Raw genomic sequence first — 21,028 nt, 5'->3', positions numbered from 1 at the left:
TGGGTTGAATTCCTCTCGTCTACACGCAGGTGTGGATAACGCATGTACACACACACACACACACACACACACACACACACACACACACACACACACACACACACACACACACACACACACACACACACACACACACACACACACACACACACACACACATACCCAGGGAATCTTCAGTAATAGCCACTGTGCATACCATGTGTACTATAACTCACACTGTCCTCCGTGTCCTCATTAAAACCCAGTGGGTTGTGACAGTGTGCCTGAGCAAGCTCTCCCAAACATGGGCCTGGGGCCCCCCCGGGTGCAACAGTCAAGAGCTTGCCCCTAACAGTACACAGGCCCCAGTTCAAATAACCAACTCATCATCAGCCTCCCCCTCTGCTCTCTCTCCCCCTCTGCTCTCTCCTCCCCTCTCCCTCTGCTCTCTCTCACCCTCTCTTCCCCTCTTCTCCTCTCTCCCCTGTCTCTTCTCTCTCCCTAGTGGGCAATAAGTCCTGTGCTCCCCTCTCCCTCCGTCTCCTCTCCCTCCCCTTCTCCCCCTCTGCTCTCTCTCACCCCCTCTTCTCCTCTCTCCCCCCATCTCCCTCTCTCTCCCCTAGTGGGCAGTAAGCCCCTGTTCTCCTCTCTCCTCCGTCTCCCCTCTCTCCCCTTAGTGGGCATTAAGCCTCTGCTCCTCTCTCCTCCCATCTCCCCTCGCTCTCCCCTAGTGGGCGTTAAGCCCCTCTGTCTCCTCTCTCCCCTAGTGGGCATTAAGCCCTCTCTCCTCTCTCTCTCTCCCCTAGTGGGCGTTATCCCCTCTTCTCCCCCGTCTCCTCTCTCTCCCCTAGTGGGCGTTAAGCCCTCTTCCTCTCTCCCCCATCTCCCTCTCTCTCCCCTAGTGGGCGTTAAGCCCTCTTCTCCTCTCTCCCCCGTCTCCCCTCTCTCCCCTAGTGGGCAATAAGCCCTGTGCTCCTCTCTCCTCCATCTCCCCCTCTCTCTCCCCTAGTGGGCAGATAAGCCCTGTGCTCCTCTCTCCTCCGTCTCCCCCTCTCTCCCCTAGTGGGCAGTAAGGCCCTGTGCTCCTCTCTCCTCCGTCTCCCTCTCTCTCCCCTAGTGGGCAGTAAGCCCTGTGCTCCTCTCTCCTCCTCTCTCCCCCTCTCTCTCCCCTAGTGGGCAGTAAGCCCTGTGCTCCTCTCTCCTCCGCTCCCCTCTCTCCCCTAGTGGGCAGTAAGCCCTGTGCTCCTCTCCTCCGCCTCCCCTCTCTCTCCCCTAGTGGGCAGTAAGCCCTGTGCTCCTCTCTCCTCCTCTCTCCCCTCTCTCTCCCTAGTGGGCAGTAAGCCCTGTGCTCCTCTCTCCTCCGTCTCCCTCTCTCTCCCCTAGTGGGCAGTAAGCCCTGTGCTCCTCCCTCTCCTCCCGTCTCCCCTCTCTCCCCTAGTGGGCATTAAGCCCTCTTCTCCTCTCTCCCCTCTCTCTCCCCTAGTGGGCTAAGCCCTCTTCTCCTCTCTCCCCCATCTCCCTCTCTCTCCCCTAGTGGGCAGTAAGCCCTGTGCCCTCCTCCTCCGTCTCCTCTCTCTCCCCTAGTGGGCAGCAAGCCCTGTGCTCCTCTCTCCCCCTCTCTCCCCTAGTGGGCAATAAGCCCTGTGCTCCTCTCTCCTCCGTCTCCCTCTCTCTCCCCTAGTGGGCAGTAAGCCCTGTGCTCCTCTCTCCTCCTCTCTCCCCTCTCTCCCCCTAGTGGGCAGTAAGCCCTGTGCCTCTCTCCTCCTCTCTCCCCTCTCTCTCCCCTAGTGGGCAGTAAGCCCTGTGCTCCTCTCTCCTCCTCTCTCCCCTCCTCTCCCCTAGTGGGCAGTAAGCCCTGTGCTCCTCTCTCCTCCTCTCTCCCCTCTCTCTCCCTAGTGGGCAGTAAGCTCCTGTGCTCCTCTCTCCTCCTCTCTCCCTCTCTCTCCCCTAGTGGGCAGTAAGCCCTGTGCTCCTCTCTCCTCCTCTCTCCCTCTGCTCTCCCTAGTGGGCAGTAAGCCCTGTGCTCCTCTCTCCTCCATCTCCCCCTCGCTCTCCCCTAGTGGGCAGTAAGCCCTGTGCTCCTCTCTCCTCCGTCTCCCCTCTCTCTCCCCTAGTGGGCAGTAAGCCCTGTGCTCCTCTCTCCTCCTCTCCTCCCCTCTCTCCCTAGTGGCAGTAAGCCCTGTGCTCCTTCTCCTCCTCTCTCCCCTCGCTCCCCCTAGTGGCAGTAAGCCCCTGTGCTCCTCTCCTCCTCCTCTCTCCCCTCGCTCTCCCCTAGTGGGCAGTAAGCCCTGTGCTCCTCTCTCCTCCTCTCTCCCCCTCTCTCCCCCTAGTGGGCAGTAAGCCCTGTGCCCTCCCTCCTCCGTCTCCCCCTCCCCTAGTGGGCAGTGTGCCCTCTCTCCCCTCCGTCTCCCCTCTCTCCCCTAGTGGGCAGTAAGCCCTGTGCTCCTCTCCTCCTCCTCTCTCCCTCGCTCTCCCCTAGTGGGCAGTAAGCCCTGTGCTCCTCTCCTCTCTCTCCCCTGTTAGTGGGCAGTAAGCCCTGTGCTCCTCTCTCCCCTCCGTCTCCCCTCTCCCTCCCCTAGTGGGCAGTAAGCCCTGTGCTCCTCTCTCCTCCTCTCTCCCCTCGCTCTCCCCCTAGTGGGCAGTAAGCCCTGTGCTCCTCTCCTCCTCCTCTCCCTCTTCCCTAGTGGGCAGTAAGCCCTGTGCCCCTCTCTCCTCCGTCTCCCTCTCTCTCCCCTAGTGGGCAGTAAGCCCTGTGCTCCTCTCTCCTCCTCTCTCCCCTCTCTCTCCCCTAGTGGGCAGTAAGCCCTGTGCTCCTCCTCCTCCTCCTCCCCCTCGCTCCCCCCTCCGTCTCCCCTCTCCCTCCCCTAGTGGGCAGTAAGCCCTGTGCTCCTCTCTCCTCCGTCTCCCCTCTCTCTCCCCTAGTGGGCAGTAAGCCCTGTGCTCCTCTCCTCCTCTCTCTCCCTCTCTCTCCCCTAGTGGGCAGTAAGCCCTGTGCTCCTCTCTCCTCCGTCTCTCCCCTCTCTCTCCCCTAGTGGGCAGTAAGCCCTGTGCTCCCTCCTCCTCCGTCTCCCCTCTCTCTCCCCTAGTGGGCAGTAAGCCCTGTGCTCCTCTCTCCTCCTCTCTCCCCCTCTCTCCCCTAGTGGGCAGTAAGCCCTGTGCTCCTCTCTCCTCCGTCTCCCCCTCTCTCTCCCCTAGTGGGCAGTAAGCCCTGTGCCTCCTCCTCCTCTCTCTCCCCCTCTCTCCCCCTAGTGGGCAGTAAGCCCTGTGCTCCTCTCTCCTCCTCTCTCCCCTCTCTCTCCCCTAGTGGGCAGTAAGCCCTGTGCTCCTCTCTCCTCCGTCTCCCCTCGCTCTCCCCTAGTGGGCAGTAAGCCCTGTGCTCCTCTCTCCTCCTCTCTCCCCCTCTCTCCCCTAGTGGGCAGTAAGCCCTGTGCTCCTCTCTCTCTCTCCTCCTCTCTCCCTAGTGGGCAGTAAGCCCTGTGCTCCTCTCTCCTCCGTCTCCCCTCTCTACCCTAGTGGCAGTAAGCCCCGTGCTCCTCTCTCCTCTCTCCCCCTCTCTCCCCTAGTGGGCAGTAAGCCCTGTGCTCCTCTCTCCTCCTCTCTCCCCTCTCTCCCCTCAGGTCGGCAGTAAGCCCTGTGCTCCCTCTCTCCTCCTCTCCCCCTCTCTCTCCCCTAGTGGGCAGTAAGCCCTGTGCTCCTCTCCTCTCTCCCCTCTCTCTCCCTAGTGGGCAGTAAGCCCTGTGCCCCTCTCTCCTCCTCTCTCCCTCTCTCCCCTAGTGGGCAGTAAGCCCTGTGCCCTCTCTCCTCCTCTCTCCCCTCTCTCCCCTAGTAGGCAGTAAGCCCTGTGCTCCTCTCTCTCCTCTCTCCCGCTCTCTCCCTAGTGGGCAGTAAGCCCTGTGCCCTCTCTCCTCCTCTCTCCCTCGCTCTCCCCTAGTGGGCAATAAGTCCTGTGCTCCTCTCTCCCCCATCTCCCCTCTCTCTCCCCTAGTGGGCAGTAAGCCCTGTGCTCCTCTCTCCCCCCGTCTCCCCTCTCTCTCCCCTAGTGGGCAGTAAGCCCTGTGCTCCTCTCTCCTCCGTCTCCCCTCTCTCTCCCCTAGTGGGCAGTAAGCCCTGTGCTCCCTCTCTCCTCCTCTCTCCCTCTCTCCCCTAGTGGGCAGTAAGCCCCGTGCCCTCTCTACTCTTCTCCCCTCTCTCCCCTAGTGGGCAGTAAGCTCCTGTGCTCCCTCTTCCCCACGTGTCTCCACCCAGCTGTGGACAGGGAAGATGATGTCCTTTGTGATGAGCAGCTCTAGAGCCGCTACTGTAACACACATGTTGATTACAGAGTAATGGATGGGGCAGCAGGACCCCAGGGTAGGAGGGGTCTTCTATGTTACTGGCTAATTGGGTAGCTGCCCTCTATCTCTCTGCGGGTCTGCACAAATTGCCAGTGTGACCTCTGGCGAGTCAGTGACATCTGTTGACAGTTTCCTGAGTGTTCTAATGACCAGCTCAGGGACATCTGTTGACAGTTTCCTGAGTGTTCTAATGACCTGCTCAGGGACATCTGTTGACAGTTTCTGAGTGTCTAATGACTGCCTAGGACATCTGTTGACAGTTTCCGAGTGTTCTAATGACCTTGCTCAGGGACATCTGCTGACAGTTTCCGAGTGTTCTAATGACCTGCTCAGGGACATCTGTTGACAGTTTCCCGAGTGTTCTAATGACCTGCTCAGGGACATCTGTTGACAGTTTCCCGAGTGTTCTAATGACCTGCTCAGGGACATCTGTTGACAGTTTCCTGAGTGTTCTAATGACCTGCTCAGGGACATCTGTTGACACAAATGACCTAGGGACTGCAGTTGAAATGAGCTTTTGCAAAGGTCCCTCGTCAAACTAAAATGTATTAAAGTAAAGTTTCATGTAGACGTTTGTAGACTGATTTGTTGCTGTTCAGGCAGCAGCACTGGGAATGAAATGAAACCCTGGACGTGACTGGGATCACTTTTCAGAGGCTCTGTAATCTCAGACAGTAAATCACGTCAGGGAATGACTTGGCCATGAGGGTCCCAGCCAACAATGGAAATACTTCACATGGTCACATGTCAAACAAATCCTGTTCCTATTGACATTGTGTTTATTTACATTGTGTTTGACATTGTGTTTATTTTACATTGTGTTTATTTACATTGTGTTTATTGACACTGTGTTTATTGACACTGTGTTTATTTACATTGTGTTTATTTACATTGTGTTTATTTACATTGTGTTTATCGACATTGTGTTTATTTACATGGGGTTTATATACATTGTGTTAATTGACATTGTGTACTTGTAAATAGCTACAAAGACAACCTGTGGAACCATGTTCTCTATTTGTCTCTCCAACTCTCCTTCCTCTCTTCTTCTCCCCCCCGCCTCTCCCCATCTCTTCTCTCCTCTCTCCTCTCCTCCAACTCTCCAACCTTCCTCCTTCTCTTCTCTCTCCCCATTTCTCTCTCCCCTCTCTCCCCATCTCTTCTCTCCCTCCCCCTCTTCTCTCCCCTTTTCTCTCCCCTTTCTTCCTTCTCTGCCTCTCCCCATCTTCCCTCCCCCGCCCTCTCCCCATCTCTCCCTCCTCCTTTCTCTCCCCCTCTCCTCACTCCCTCTCCTCTCTCCAACTCTCCTTCCTCTTCTCTCTCCATTCCTCTCCTCCCCCGTCTCTCCCCATCTCTCCCTCTCTCCCTCCCCCTTTCTCTCCCCTCTCTCCTCCTCTCTCCCTCTCCCCCTCTCCAACCCCCTCCTTCCCTTCTCTCTCCATTTCTCTTCTCTCCTCCCCCTCTCTCTCCCCATTTCTCTCTCTCCCTCCCCCTCTCTCTCCTCCCTCCCTCCCCTCCTCTCCTCTCCCCTCCCCTTTCTCTCTCCTCCTCCCCTCCCTCTCCCCTCTCCCCTCCCCTCCCCTGCTCCCCTCTCCCCATCTCTCCCTCTCTCCCCTCCCCCTCTCTCCCCATCTCTCTTCTCCCCCTCTCTCCTCTCTCCTCCCCCTCTCTCCTCTCCCTCCCCCTTTCTCTCTCTCCTCCTCCCATCCCTCTCCTCTCCCTCCCCCTCCCCCTGTCTCTCTCCCCATCTCTCCTCTCTCCCTCCCCTTTCTCTCCCCCTTTCTCCTCCTCCCCATCTCTCTCCCCCTCTCCTCCTCCCTCTCTCCTCTCCCTCCCCTTTTCTTCTCCTCCTCCCCTCCCTCTCTCCCTCTCCCTCCCCTCCCCTGTCTCTCTCCCCATCTCTCCTCTCTCCTCCCTCCTTTCTCTCTCCCCTCTCCTCCCCATCTCTCTCCTCTCCTCCTCTCTCCTCCCCTCCTCTCCTCTCCCCCCCTTTCTCTCTCTCCCCTCCCCTCCCTCTCCCTCTCCTCCCCATCTCCTCCTCCCTCCCTCCCCTCTCCAGGTAGTAACCCTGGCCGTCTACACCTTCATCTTTGCCTGTATTATTGGAAGACAGTTCTTGGACCCAGCTCAGGGTTACCCAGGTCATGACCAGGACTTTTACGTTCCCATCTTCACTATGCTACAGTTCTTCTTCTACTCTGGCTGGCTCAAGGTATGACTGACTGACTGACTGACTGACTCACACACACCAGCTGGCTCAAGGTACGACTGACTGACTCACACACACCAGCTGGCACAAGGTATGACTGACTGACTCACACACACCAGCTGGCTCAAGGTATGACTGACTGACTGACTGACTGACTCACACACACCAGCTGGCTCAAGGTATGACTGACTGACTGACTGACTGACTGACTGACTGACACACACATCACACACCAGCTGGCTCAAGGTATGACACACACACACACACACACACACACACACACACACACACAGTTGTTATTGTAGTCCAGCTGGCTCAAGGTCCTGTCCTCCACAAACCTTTTTGCCTTTTGGTTCCAACCAGGGTAATTAGATCCCGGTCATCAAACCCCAGTACTGTGGATAACAATGCTGGGGTTGTGATGTTATTATGAAGGTCTAGTGAGAGGGAATGTGTGGATGCAGAGTGTACAGTGTCAGTACACAATGTCTGTACAGCTGCTGCACCATGTCTGACAATCCATTTCATTGGATAAAAATGGGGATTTGTCAGGAGGGGAAGTGCCTTGTGGGATTTCATTTGTCAACCAATGTTGTAAATCCCTGATGTCACATGACTGCCTGTTGTTTGATATCACTTCCGTATCAAGACATTTTGTGTGGATAATGAGCAGTGATGTGAGAGGTCCTTCTCCTTCAGGTTGCTGAGCAGCTCATTAATCCATTTGGGGAGGATGATGACGACTTCGAGGCGAACTGGTGTATCGACAGAAATCTGCAGGTTACTCCAATCAATCAATCAATCAATCAATTAACCAAACATGTGTTGCAAAATGCCTTACAGTAAAACCCAGACTAGTTTTCATGTCTTTTCCAAGCCGATGTTATTGATTGATCTGTCATTTGTGCCAATCGATCATTCAAGTCAATACCTGTGTTGTCTCAGGTGTCGCTGATCGCGTGGACGAGATGCACATGAACTCCTCCGATGACTAAAGACATTTACTGGAACGACTCTGAGGCTCTGCCTCCCTACACCCTGGCTGCTGCCGACTACTGCATCCCCTCCTTCCTCGGATCCACCAGAGAGCTGGAGTGAGGACATGACAACACGGCACGCATGGCACACGCACGGACACGCACGGACACACACACACACACACACACACACACACACGGACACGCACGGACACGCCGCCACACGCACACACACGCACGCACACACACACACACACACACACACACACACACACACACACACACACACGGGGCTGTTTGTACAAACACACACACGCACGCACGCGTCCGCACACACTCTCACACACACACACACACACACACACACACACACACACACACACACACACACACACACACACCCACACAAGGCTGCTTGTACAAACACGCACGCACACACACACACACACACACACACACACACACACACACACACACACGCACGCACACATGCACGCACGCACACACACACACACAAATGTATACTCAAGTCCTACGATGCAAGGGCACGTAAAACTCCCATCTCTCCTCAGCTAGATATCTGTCTGAGAGAAGATGGACAAGAGGTCATGGCTAGAGAGGATATGCTATGTGTCAAATGGACACATTTTATCTAACCCTTTTTCCTAGTCTCGTGTTGCCATACCTTCAAAATCACATTGTTTTTATCCTAACCTTAACCTAATTCTCCTAACCTGCCACAAAAAGTCAATTCTGGTCAATTCCTGACGAGATGTATACTATCTAGTCAAAACCATTACTATTCACTAATATCCATAAACTGTATACTATCTAGTCTAACGTATTCACTAATATCCATAAACTGTATACCATCTAGTCTAATGAATTCACTAATATCCATAAAACTGTATACTATCTAGTCTAATGAATTCACTAATATCCATAAACTGTATACTATTCTAGTCTAATGAATTCACTAATATCCATAAACTGTATACTATCTAGTCAAAACCATTACTATTCAATAATTACTATTCTAAAATACACCTTACTATTACTAATATCCACAATTACAATTACTATTCTAATATCGACAAGCTGTATACTATCTAGTCTAATGAATTCACTATCCATAACCTGTATACTATCTAGTCTAACGTATTCACTAATATCCATAACCTGTATACTATCTAGTCAAACCATTACTATTCACTGTAATATCCATAAGCGGTATACTATCTAGTCTAACGCATTCACTAATATCCATAAACGATATACTATCTAGTCTAACGTATTCACTAATATCCATAAACGGTATCCTATCTAGTCTAACGATTCACTAATAGCCATAACCTGTATACTATCTAGTCTAATGTATTCACTGTAATATCCATAAACGGTATACTATTTATCTAGTCTAATGTATTCACTGTAATATCCATAACCTGTATACTATCTAGTCTAATGTATTCACTTAATATCCACAAGCTGTATACTATCTAGTCTAAAGTATTCACTGTAATATCCATAACCTGTATACTATCTAGTCTAACGTATTCACTGTAATATCCATAAACTGTATACTATCTAGTCAAACCATTACTATTCACTGTAATATCCATAACCTGTATATACTATCTAGTCTAATGTATTCATTAATATCCATAAACTGTATACTATCTAGTCAAAACCATTACTATTCACTGTAATATCCATAAGCGGTATACTATCTATCTAACGTATTCACTAATATCCATAAACGATATACTATCTAGTCTAACGTATTCACTAATATCCATAACCTGTATCCTTTCTAGTCTAACGTATTCACTAATATCCATAACCTGTATACTATCTAGTCTAATGTATTCACTGTAATATCCATAAACGGTATACTATCTAGTCTAATGTATTCACTGTAATATCCATAACCTGTATACTATCTAGTCTAATGTATTCACTAATATCCACAAGCTGTATACTATCTAGTCTAAAGTATTCACTGTAATATCCATAACCTGTATACTATCTAGTCTAACGTATTCACTGTAATATCCATAAACTGTATACTATCTAATCAAAACCATTACTATTCAATGTAATATCCATAACCTGTATACTATCTAGTCTAATGAATTCACTAATATCCATAAATGGTATACTATCTAGTCTAACCTATTCACTAATATCCATAACCTGTATACTATCTAGTCTAATGTATTCACTGTAATATCTATAACCTGTATACTATCTAGTCTAACGTATTCACTAATATCCATAACCTGTATACTATCTAGTCAAAACCATTACTATTCACTGTAATATCCATAAACGGTATACTATCTAGTCTAACATATTAACTAATATCCATAACCTGTATACTATCTAGTCTAACATATTCACTAATATCCATAACCTGTATACAATCTAGTCTAACGTATTCATTAATATCCATAAACGGTATACTATCTAGTCTAATGTATTCACTGTAATATCCATAAACTGTATACTATCTAGTCAAAACCATTACTATTCACTGTAATATCCATTACCTGTATACTATCTAGACTAAAGTATTCACTAATATCCATTACCTGTATACTATCTAGTCTAACGTATTCACTGTAATATCCATAACCTGTATACTATCTAGTCTAACGTATTAACTAATATCCATAACCTGCATACTATCTAGACTAAAGTATTCACTGTAATATTCTATCTTTCAGTCTATCGGGCATTTTTCAGTTCGAGAGGCAGACAAAATGGACATTCACAGACAGGACAGCCACAACAGCAATCACAACTTCCCGCCATGGCTGCCAAAAGTCAGTCCTGGGCACGGCGAGGCTTCTCAGCGTCCAGGATCCCCAGAGCTCGCCCCTCTCGGCTCCTCCTTCAAACGCCACAGCAGTGAGGCCTTCTTCCCCTTCAGACCTGACTCCCATGACTACCCTGGATCAGACGACCAGGCTCCCCCAGGACCTGATCACTCTCTGTTCCCCAGACCCAACCCTTTAACTCCCATAACCCTCTCTCGCCCAACCACCCTCTGGATACGCTACGGGAGGTTAGCAGTACTCTTCTTCCCTGACACTGAGCCCCGTACGCCGTCCCCGTACACACCTGCCTCAGTGGGTGGTAAGTCCACCTGCTTCTTCTGATGATCATGGGGATAGTGGTTATGGGGGTGATGGAGGGACGTGTGGGGCGTTATCTGGGGCTCCACAACCCCTGAATCATATAGAGGCCTTCTCCCAACAGAGAGGGGGCATGAGCAGGCTCAAGTAAGCCTGGGACGCCAGTAGATCTGTCCCCCATTGTGGAGGCTCCGGCCCTGAACACGAATCAGGGCAACAGCTGTACCCAACCGAGGCCCAAGAAGTTGAGCTGAACGTCCCTTAAAGACTGGTAAGCCACAGAGACGTCAGCTGTCCTTCCAGTTCTCCAGACAGGGGTCAAAGAGCTCCCTGCACAGCCTGCCGAGTCCTCAAGGCCTAGGGAGGAGGAGAGGCCGAAACACTCCCACAGCCCTCCACTTTCCTGCTGAGCCTGCCCAGTTCCAGGCACTGCAAGTCCCGAGGACAGACATTCTGGAGTCCAATGGTCATGAGAGTGACAAGAAGGACACCAGTGACAGGCAAGAGAACAAGGACCAGTCACAACCGGAGAAGTCGAATGTTCTTCTGACATACAGTACATATCGACCCTGACATGCAGTACATATCGACCCTGCTGTGCAGTACATATCGACTTCTGCTGTGCAGTACATATCAACCCTGACATGCAGTACATACGACCCTGGACATGCAGTACATATCGACCCTGCTGTGCAGTACATATACGACCCTGACATGCAGTACATATCGACCCTGACATGCAGGGCATATCGACCCTGACATGCAGTACATATCGACCCTGACATGCAGTACATATCGACCCTGACATGCAGTACATATCGACCCTGACATGCAGTACATATCGACCCTGACATGCAGTACATATCGACCCTGACATGCAGTACATATCACCCTGACATGCAGTACACATCAATTCTGACATGGTACACATCGACCCTGACATGCAGTACACATCGTCCTGACATGCAGTACATCGACCCTGACATGCAGTACATATCGACCCTGACATGCAGTACATATCGACCCTGACATGCAGTACATATCGACCCTGACATGCAGTACACATCGACCCTGACATGCAGTACCACATCACCTCTGACATGCAGTACACACATCGGCCCTGACATGCAGTACATATCGACCCTGACATGCAGTACATATCGACCCTGACATGCAGTACATATCGACTCCTGACATGCAGTACACATCGAATTCTGACATGCAGTACACATCGACCCTGACATACAGTACATATCGACTCCTGACATACAGTACATATCGATTCTGACATACAGTACACATCGACCCTGACATGCAGTACATATCGACCCTGACATGCAGTACATATCGACCCTGACCTGCAGTACATATCGACTCCTGACCTGCAGTACATATCGACCCTGACATGCAGTACATATCGCACCCTGACATGTGCAGTACATATCGACCCTGACATGCAGTACATATCGACCCTGACATGCAGTACATATCGACCCTGACATGCAGTACATATCGGCCTGCTGTGCCCTAATATGAGTCATTTCACAGGATCTCTAAGGGTGTACCCAGCATTATTATAATTGACACCCTAATAAACATCAAATGTTTGTTTTATAATAAAATATAATTTATTCAGTCATCACCACTGTTAATCATTGTACTCACTCACAAAATGATGCAACAAAAAAACATCTGATTGCATTTAAACAATTATTTATTAACTTTAGTAGAATGAAAATGCATGAATTATTCTCAAAAGATGCCAGACAGCCACTGATAATGCTGGACAGACAGCCTTTCAGCCTTCCCATGAAGCACTTCTGTCTCCGTGATGATGACAGGAGGTGCAGCATGGTGATTCCATGCATCGCTTTACTATCTATCCTTCCTTCCTTCCTTCCTTCCTTCCTTCCTCACTTCATCCCTCCTTCTATCATCCATCCATCCATGACTCCCTACTTCCATCGCTCCATTTACCCTTCCCACCTCCCATCTATCTATCCATCTCTGCATCCAACGTTGTATAGCGTGTGTGTCTGGCCTTAGCGAAGCCCACCCCTGTCCTGTCCCCGGTCATAGATACTATAGTAATCAGAGAGGAACACGTCCCCTAGGATCCACAAAGGATCCGTTGAGGAGTGCAGATCCTCCCCCTGGAACCCACTGAAACAGATCTCATGATCACCATCAACCTCCTGAAGAGAGGGGGAGGGAGGAGGGAGAGAAGGAGGAGGGAGAGGAGGAGAGAGGAGAGAGAGGAGGGGGGAGAGAGAGGAGGAGAGAAGGAGGGAGAGGAGGAGCAAGAGGAGAGAGAGGGGAGAGAGAAGGAGGGGGAGAGGAGGAGGAAGGAGAGAGGAGGCGAGGAGAAGGAGGGAGGAGGGAGAGGGAGGAGAGAGAAGGAGGAGGAGGGAGAAGGAGGGAGTAGAGAGAGGAGGGGAGGGAGAGAGGAGGAGGAGGAGGAGAGAGGAGGAGGGAGAGGAGGAGGGAGGAGAGAGGAGGAAAGAGAGGGAGGGAGAAGGAGAGAGAAGGAGGGGAGAGGAGGAGGGAGAGAGAGAAGGAGAGAGAAGTAGAGAGAAGGAGGGAGAGAAGGGAGGAATAAGGAGAGAGAAGTAGAGAGGAGAGAGAAGGAAAGATAAGAAGAGAGGAGTGAGTGAGAAGGAGAGAGAAGGAGGAAGGAGGGAGAGAAGGAGGGAGAAGGAGAGAGGAGGGAGGAGAGAGAAGGAGGGAGAAGGAGAGGAATGGAGAGAAGTAGAGAGAAGGAGGGAGAGAGAAGGAGAGAGGAGGGAGAGGAGGAGGGAGAAGGGAGAGAGGAGGAGGGTAAAGGACAGAGAGAGTGTGTCAGAAATATGACAACAATCATAACCACCACATGTTTTTTTGACACAGGCCTATCGTAGGGACACAAAAAATGTATATCTATAATTTATACTAAAATGATTATCACACACAAGTTAAAGTATATACAGCAATAGTATGTATGCCGAAATCTTGTCATGTTCATTCACTGTGTGTTGGACCAGTACCACCCTTTTGACGTAGGACTCAGCAGTGAGCACGTATTCCACCCCGTTGAGCGTGGATGGTCACCTAGGGGCAGGCTGGAGATTCGGGCGCAGTCAATCAGGTACTGCAACACATTTTCCTCATTGAAAAGCATTGAAGAGAATTGGAATTTCAGTGTACTTCCTGAATCAACTGGAATGTAAATGGAACTGAGCCTCGTGCAGCCCCTGTAACTCTACAGAGACTGGCATGGGCACACTTCTCCAATGGAGGTGGGGGCAGCTCCTATCACAAGTAGTACTAGTAGTAGTAGTACCAGTAGTACTAATAGTAGTAGTAGCAGTAGTAGTAGTAGTAGATGAAGCAGCAGTAGAAGTAGTAGCAGCAATGGTAGCAGGATTAGTAGTAGTAGCAGCAGTAGTAGTAGTAGTAGTAGCAGTAGTAGTAGCAGGATTAGTAGTAGTAGTAGTAGTAGCAGCAGCAGTAGCAGTAGTAATAGCAGGAGTAGGAGTAGTAGCAGCAGTAGTAGCAGTAGTAGTAGTAGCAGTAGTAGTAGCAGGATTAGTAGTAGTAGTAGTAGCAGTAGTAGTAGTAGTGGAGGTAGTAGCAGTAGTAGTAGCACGCCCAATTTTTCCGTTTTTGATTTGTTAAAAAAGTTTGAAATATCCAATAAATGTCGTTCCACTTCATGATTGTGTCCCACTTGTTGTTGATTCTTCACAAAAAAATACAATTTTATATCTTTATGTTTGAAGCCTGAAATGTGGCAAAAGGTCGCAAATTTCAAGGGGGCCGAATACTTTCGCAAGGAACTGTATTTGCAGTAGTAGTAGCTGTAGTAATAGTAGTTGTTACATCTGCTCCTGCCACACCTACTTCTCATCCCGAACCTCCCTAAACCTGGCACCACTCCCCAGTGCTCTCTCCCTCTCTCTCTGTGTGTATGTGATTATGTGAGTGGAGACAGGTGTGCTGGAAGCAGAGCAGATTCCCACCAGCTGCAACCTGTTCCATAATCAAGAACCCTACAAATACTCAGCCCTGCCACTTCCATACTGCCAGATCGTAGCCTCGACTCAGTCAGTCTGCATTTCAAGCTGTTTGTTCTTGCATATATTTTCTTATCCTGTTTTTCCCAAGCCTCACGCTGCTTTTTCTCTCCACTACAGTCCTGTCTGCTCTGACTCAGGTACCTGTCTCCAGTCCCGTCTGCTCTGACTCAGGTACCTGTCTCCAGTCCCGTCTGCTCTGACTCAGGTACCTGTCTCCAGTCCCGTCTGCTCTGACTCAGGTACCTGTCTCCAGTCCTCGTCTGCTCTGACTCAGGTACCTGTCTCCAGTCCGTCTGCTCTGACTCAGGTACCTGTCTCCAGTCCCTCTCTCTGACTCAGGTACCTGTCTCCAGTCCCAATCTGCTCTGACTCAGGTACCTGTCTCTCCAGTCCCGTCTGCTCTGACTCAGGTACCTGTCTCCAGTCCCTCGTCTGCTCTGACTCAGGTACCTGTCTCCAGTCCCGTCTGCTCTGACTCAGGTACCTGTCTCCAGTCCCTCGTCTGCTCTGACTCAGGTACCTGTCTCCAGTCCCGTCTGCTCTGACTCAGGTACCTGTCTCCAGTCCCGTCTCTCTGACTCAGGTACCTGTCTCCAGTCCCGTCTCTCTGACTCAGGTACCTGTCTCCAGTCCCGTCTGCTCTGACTCAGGTGTGCCTGTCTCCCAGTCCTTCTGCTCTGACTCAGGTACCTGTCTCCAGCCCCGTCTGCTCTGACTCAGGTACCTGTCTCCAGTCCCTCGTCTGCTCTGACTCAGGTACCTGTCTCCAGTCCCGTCTGCTCTGACTCAGGTACCTGTCTCCAGCCCGTCTGCTCTGACTCAGGTACCTGTCTCCAGTCCCGTCTGCTCTGACTCGGGTACCTGTCTCCAGTCCCGTCTGCTCTGACTCGGGTACCTGTCTCAGTCCGTCTGCTCTGACTCGGGTACCTGTCTCAGTCCCGTCTGCTCTGACTCAGGTACCTGTCTCCAGTCCCGTCTGCTCTGACTCAGGTACCTGTCTCCAGTCCCTCGTCTGCTCTGACTCAGGTACCTGTCTCCAGTCCCGTCTGCTCTGACTCAGGTACCTGTCTCCAGTCCCGTCTGCTCTGACTCGGGTACCTGTCTCCAGTCCCGTCTGCTCTGACTCGGGTACCTGTCTCCAGTCCCGTCTGCTCTGACCCGGGTACCTGTCTCCAGTCCCGTCTGCTCTGACTCGGGTACCTGTCTCCAGTCCCGTCTGCTCTGACTCAGGTACCTGTCTCCAGTCCCTCGTCTGCTCTGACTCAGGTACCTGTCTCCAGTCCCGTCTGCTCTGACTCGGGTGCCTGTCTCCAGTCCCGTCTGCTCTGACTCGGGTACCTGTTTCCAGTCCCGTCTGCTCTGACTCGGGTACCTGTCTCCAGTCCCGTCTGCTATGACTCGGGTACCTGTCTCCAGTCCCTTCTGCTCTGACTCAGGTACCTGTCTCCAGTCCCTCGTCTGCTCTGACTCAGGTACCTGTCTCCAGTCCCGTCTGCTCTGACTCGGGTACCTGTCTCCAGTCCCTCGTCTGCTCTGACTCAGGTACCTGTCTCCAGTCCCGTCTGCTCTGACTCAGGTACCTGTCTCCAGTCCCGTCTGCTATGACTCAGGTACCTGTCTCCAGTCCCGTCTGCTATGACTCAGGTACCTGTCTCCAGTCCCGTCTGCTCTGACTCAGGTACCTGTCTCCAGTCCCTCGTCTGCTCTGACTCAGGTACCTGTCTCCAGTCCCGTCTGCTCTGACTCGGGTACCTGTCTCCAGTCCCGTCTGCTCTGACTCGGGTACCTGTCTCCAGTCCTGTCTGCTACAGCTCGGGTACCTGTCTCCAGTCCCGTCTGCTCTGACTCAGGTACCTGTCTCCAGTCCCGTCTGCTCTGACTCAGGTACCTGTCTCCAGTCCCGTCTGCTCTGACTCGGGTACCTGTCTCCAGTCCCGTCTGCTCTGACTCAGGTACCTGTCTCCAGTCCCGTCTGCTCTGACTCAGGTACCTGTCTCCAGTCCCGTCTGCTCTGACTCAGGTACCTGTCTCCAGTCCCTCGTCTGCTCTGACTCGGGTACCTGTCTCCAGTCCCTCGTCTTCTCAGTCCTGCTTCCCTGCCCTGGATCCCTGCTCTACTGCTTCAATGTATTCCGCTCCAGACCTGCTTACACGGATCCTAATCTCCTTGCCCCCAGGCTCAACCGTAAGGCTCTCCAGAGGGTAGTGAGGTCTGCACAACGCATCACCGTGGGCAAACTACCTGCCCTCTAGGACACCTACACCACCCGATGTCACAGGAAGATCATCAAGGACAACAACCACTTGAGCCACTGCCTGTTCACCCCGCTATCTTCTGGAAAGTACAGTACAGGTGCATCAAAGCAGGGAGCGAGAGACTGAAAAACAGCTTCTATCTCAAGGCCATCAGACTGTTAAACAGCCACCATTAACATTGAGTGGCTGCTGCCAACACACTGACTCAACTCCAGCCACTTTAATAATGGGAATTGATGGAAATTGATGTAAAATATATCACTAGCCACTTTAAACAATGCTACTTAATATAATGTTTACATACCCTACATTACTCATCTCATATGTATATACTGTACTCTATATCATCTACTGCATCTTTATGTAATACATGTATCACTAGCCACTTTAAACTATGCCACTTTGTTTACATACCCTATATTACCCATCTCATATGTATATACTGTACTCTATATCATCTACTGCATCTTGCCTATGCCGTTCTGTACCATCACTCATTCATATATCTTTATGTACATATTCTTTATCCCTTTACACTTGTGTGTATAAGGTAGTAGTTTTGGAATTGTTAGGTTAGATTACTCATTGGTTATTACTGCATTGTCAGAACTAGAAACACAAGCATTTCGCTACACCCGCATTAACATCTGCTAACCATGTGTATGTGACAAATAAAATGGATTTGATTAGTATTTAACGTTATCATATCACCTCTCCAATGGAGGTGGGGGTAGCTCCTATCAGCTGTTGTAGAGCGAGGATGTCACGGTTGGGGCCGATGATGAGAGACGTGCCTGTATCAACGATGGCCTGACAGCCGCGGGGACAGAAGTTCAAGGCTCCCTGAACCTGTACACTGCAGTGGAAGAGGTGGAGGAAAACCTGTGTTCAGAACTACAGGGACATGACCTTTTTACAAGAATTCAATCTCTAATTTGGCTGCCATTTTGGTTTACTAGGATACAGCAACGAGATGAGACGAAAGGGACTTTTCTGACCGGCGTCCCATTGACTTCCTGACGAGCCAAAACCTGCCCTAACATTAACCTAACCCTTAACCCTGACCCTAACCAAACCCTTAACCCTGACCCTAACCTTAACCCTGACCCTTAACCCTGACCCTAACCTTAACCAAACCCTTAACCCTGACCCTAACCTTAACCTAACCCTTAACCCTGACCCTAACCTTAACCTAACCCTTAACCCTGACCCTAACCCTTAACCAAACCCTTAACCCTGACCCTAACCTTAACCAAACCCTTAACCCTGACCCTAACCTTAACCTAACCCTTAACCCTGACCCTAACCTTAACCAAACCCTTAACCCTGACCCCAACCTTAACCAAACCCCTAACCCTGACCCTAACCTTAACCAAACCCCTAACCCTGACCCTAACCTTAACCAAACCCTTAACCCTGACCCTAACCCTTAAACCTGACCCTAACCTTAACCAGACCCCTAACCCTGACCCTAACCTTAACCAAACCCTTAACCCTGACCCTAACCTTAACCTAACCCTTAACCCTTAACCCTGACCCTAACCCTAACCTAACCCTTAACCCTGACCCTAACCCTAACCTTAACCTAACCCTTAACCCTAACCCTAACCCTGACCCTTAACCCTGACCCTTAACCCTGACCCTGACCCTAACCTTAACCAAACCCCTAACCCTGACCCTAACCTTAACCAAACCCCTAACCCTGACCCTAACCTTAACCAAACCCTTAACCCTGACCCTAACCTTAACCAAACCCTTAACCCTGACCCTAACCTTAACCGAACCCTTAACCCTGACCCTAACCTTAACCGAACCCTTAACCCTGACCCTAACCTTAACCGAACCCTTAACCCTGACCCTAACCCTGACCCTAACCTTAACCTAACCCTTAACCCTGACCCTAACCCTAACCCTAACCTTAACCCTGACCCTAACCTTAACCTAACCCTTAACCCTGACCCTAACCTTAACCTAACCCCTAACCCTAACCTTAACCAAACCCTTAACCCTGACCCTAACCTTGACCCTAACCTGACCCTAACCTTAACCAAACCCTTAACCCTAACCTTAACCAAACCCCTAACCTTAACCAAACCCTTAACCCTGACCCTAACCTTAACCCTGACCCTAACCTTAACCTAACCCTTAACCCGACCCTAACCTAACCCTTAACCCTGACCCTAACCTTAACCCTAACCTTAACCTAACCCTTAACCCTAACCCTAACCTAACCCTGACCCTAACCTTAACCAAACCCTTAACCCTGACCCTAACCTTGATCCTAACCTGACCCTAACCTTAACCAAACCCTTAACCCTAACCTTAACCAAACCCCTAACCCTGACCCTAACCTTAACCAAACCCTTAACCCTGACCTTAACCCTGACCCTTAACCTAACCCTTAACCCGACCCTAACCTAACCCTTAACCCTGACCCTAACCTTAACCCTAACCTTAACCTAACCCTTAACCCTGACCCTAACCCTAACCTAACCCTGACCCTAACCTTAACCAAACCCTTAACCCTGACCCTAACCTTGATCCTAACCTGACCCTAACCTTAACCAAACCCTTAACCCTAACCTTAACCAAACCCCTAACCCTGACCCTAACCTTAACCAAACCCTTAACCCTGACCTTAACCCTGACCCTAACCTTAACCTAACCCTTAACCCGACCCTAACCTAACCCTTAACCCTGACCCTAACCTTAACCCTAACCTTAACCTAACCCTTAACCCTGACCCTAACCCTAACCTAACCTAACCCTGACCTTAACCAAACCCTTAACCCTGACCCTAACCTTGATCCTAACCTGACCCTAACCTTAACCAAACCCCTAACTCTGACCCTAACCTTAACCAAACCCTTAACCCTGACCCTAACCTTAACCCTGACCCTAACCTAACCCTTAACCCGACCCTAACCCTTAACCCTGACCCTAACCTTAACCCTAACCTTAACCTAACCCTTAACCCTGACCCTAACCCTAACCTAACCCTGAACCTAACCCTGACCCTGACCCTAACCTTAACCAAACCCTTAACCCTGACCCTAACCTTAACCAAACCCCTAACCCTGACCCTAACCTTAACCAAACCCCTAACCCTGACCCTAACCTTAACCTAACCCTTAACCCTGACCCTAACCTTAACCAAACCCTTAACCCTGACCCTAACCTTAACCAAACCCCTAACCTTAACCCTAACCTTAACCGAACCCTTAACCCTGACCCTAACCCTTAACCCTGACCCTAACCTAACCTAACCCTGACCCTAACCTTAACCAAACCCTTAACCCTAACCTTAACCCTAACCCTTAACCCTGACCCTAACCTAACCCTGACCTTAACCCTGACCCTAACCTTAACCTAACCCTTAACCCTGACCCTAATCCTGACCCTAACCTTAACCTAACCCCTGACCCTAACCTTAACCAAAACCTTAACCTTAACCTTAACCTAACCTTAACCTAACCCTGACCCAACCCTTAACCCTGACCCTAACCTTAACCTAACCCTTAACCCTGACCCTAACCTTAACCCTAACCTTCTTTTAACCAATTCTGCAATGTAATATTGGTTTGTACGTCACCCACGTCCCCTTAGTTTTCCCCCACAGCATCACAATTGAAATCGGGGACAATTCCACCATTTCCCCACTAGATGACCGGACAGCACAATATTCTCCTTCTTCTCAGCCATATCAAATGATCAAACAGCTGCCTCACTCTTGTGGGCAGCCCTACTACTAACTGTGGATATGTCCCCTGGTTTGACAGAGGGACAACATGGTTCTGACCCAGTTTGACAGCGGGACAATATGATATGAGTTATCCTGGTTCTGACCCAGTTTGACAGCGGGACAATATGATATGAGTTATCCTGGTTCTGACCCAGTTTGACAGCGGGACAACATGATATGAGTTATCCTGGTTCTGACCCAGTTTGACTGAGGGACAACATGATATGAGTTATCCTGGTTCTGACCCAGTTTGACAGCGGGACAATATGATATAAGTTATCCTGGTTCTGACCCAGTTTGACTGAGGGACAACATGATATGAGTTATCCTGGTTCT

The 21,028-nt window shown here is 50.4% G+C and overlaps 1 pseudogene; it reads right to left on the bottom strand.

Annotated features, from left to right (window-relative positions):
• Positions 1 to 12,632: 12,632 nt before the first annotated feature.
• LOC135536012 (cathepsin E-like) lies at positions 12,633 to 20,444 on the bottom strand (annotated as a pseudogene).
• Between the last annotated feature and the right edge of the window lie 584 nt (positions 20,445 to 21,028).

This window comes from Oncorhynchus masou, unplaced genomic scaffold, assembly GCF_036934945.1.
Source record: "Oncorhynchus masou masou isolate Uvic2021 unplaced genomic scaffold, UVic_Omas_1.1 unplaced_scaffold_5447, whole genome shotgun sequence".
In the NCBI taxonomy this organism is placed as follows: domain Eukaryota; kingdom Metazoa; phylum Chordata; class Actinopteri; order Salmoniformes; family Salmonidae; genus Oncorhynchus; species Oncorhynchus masou.
This window is presented reverse-complemented; position numbering and strand designations above follow the sequence as displayed.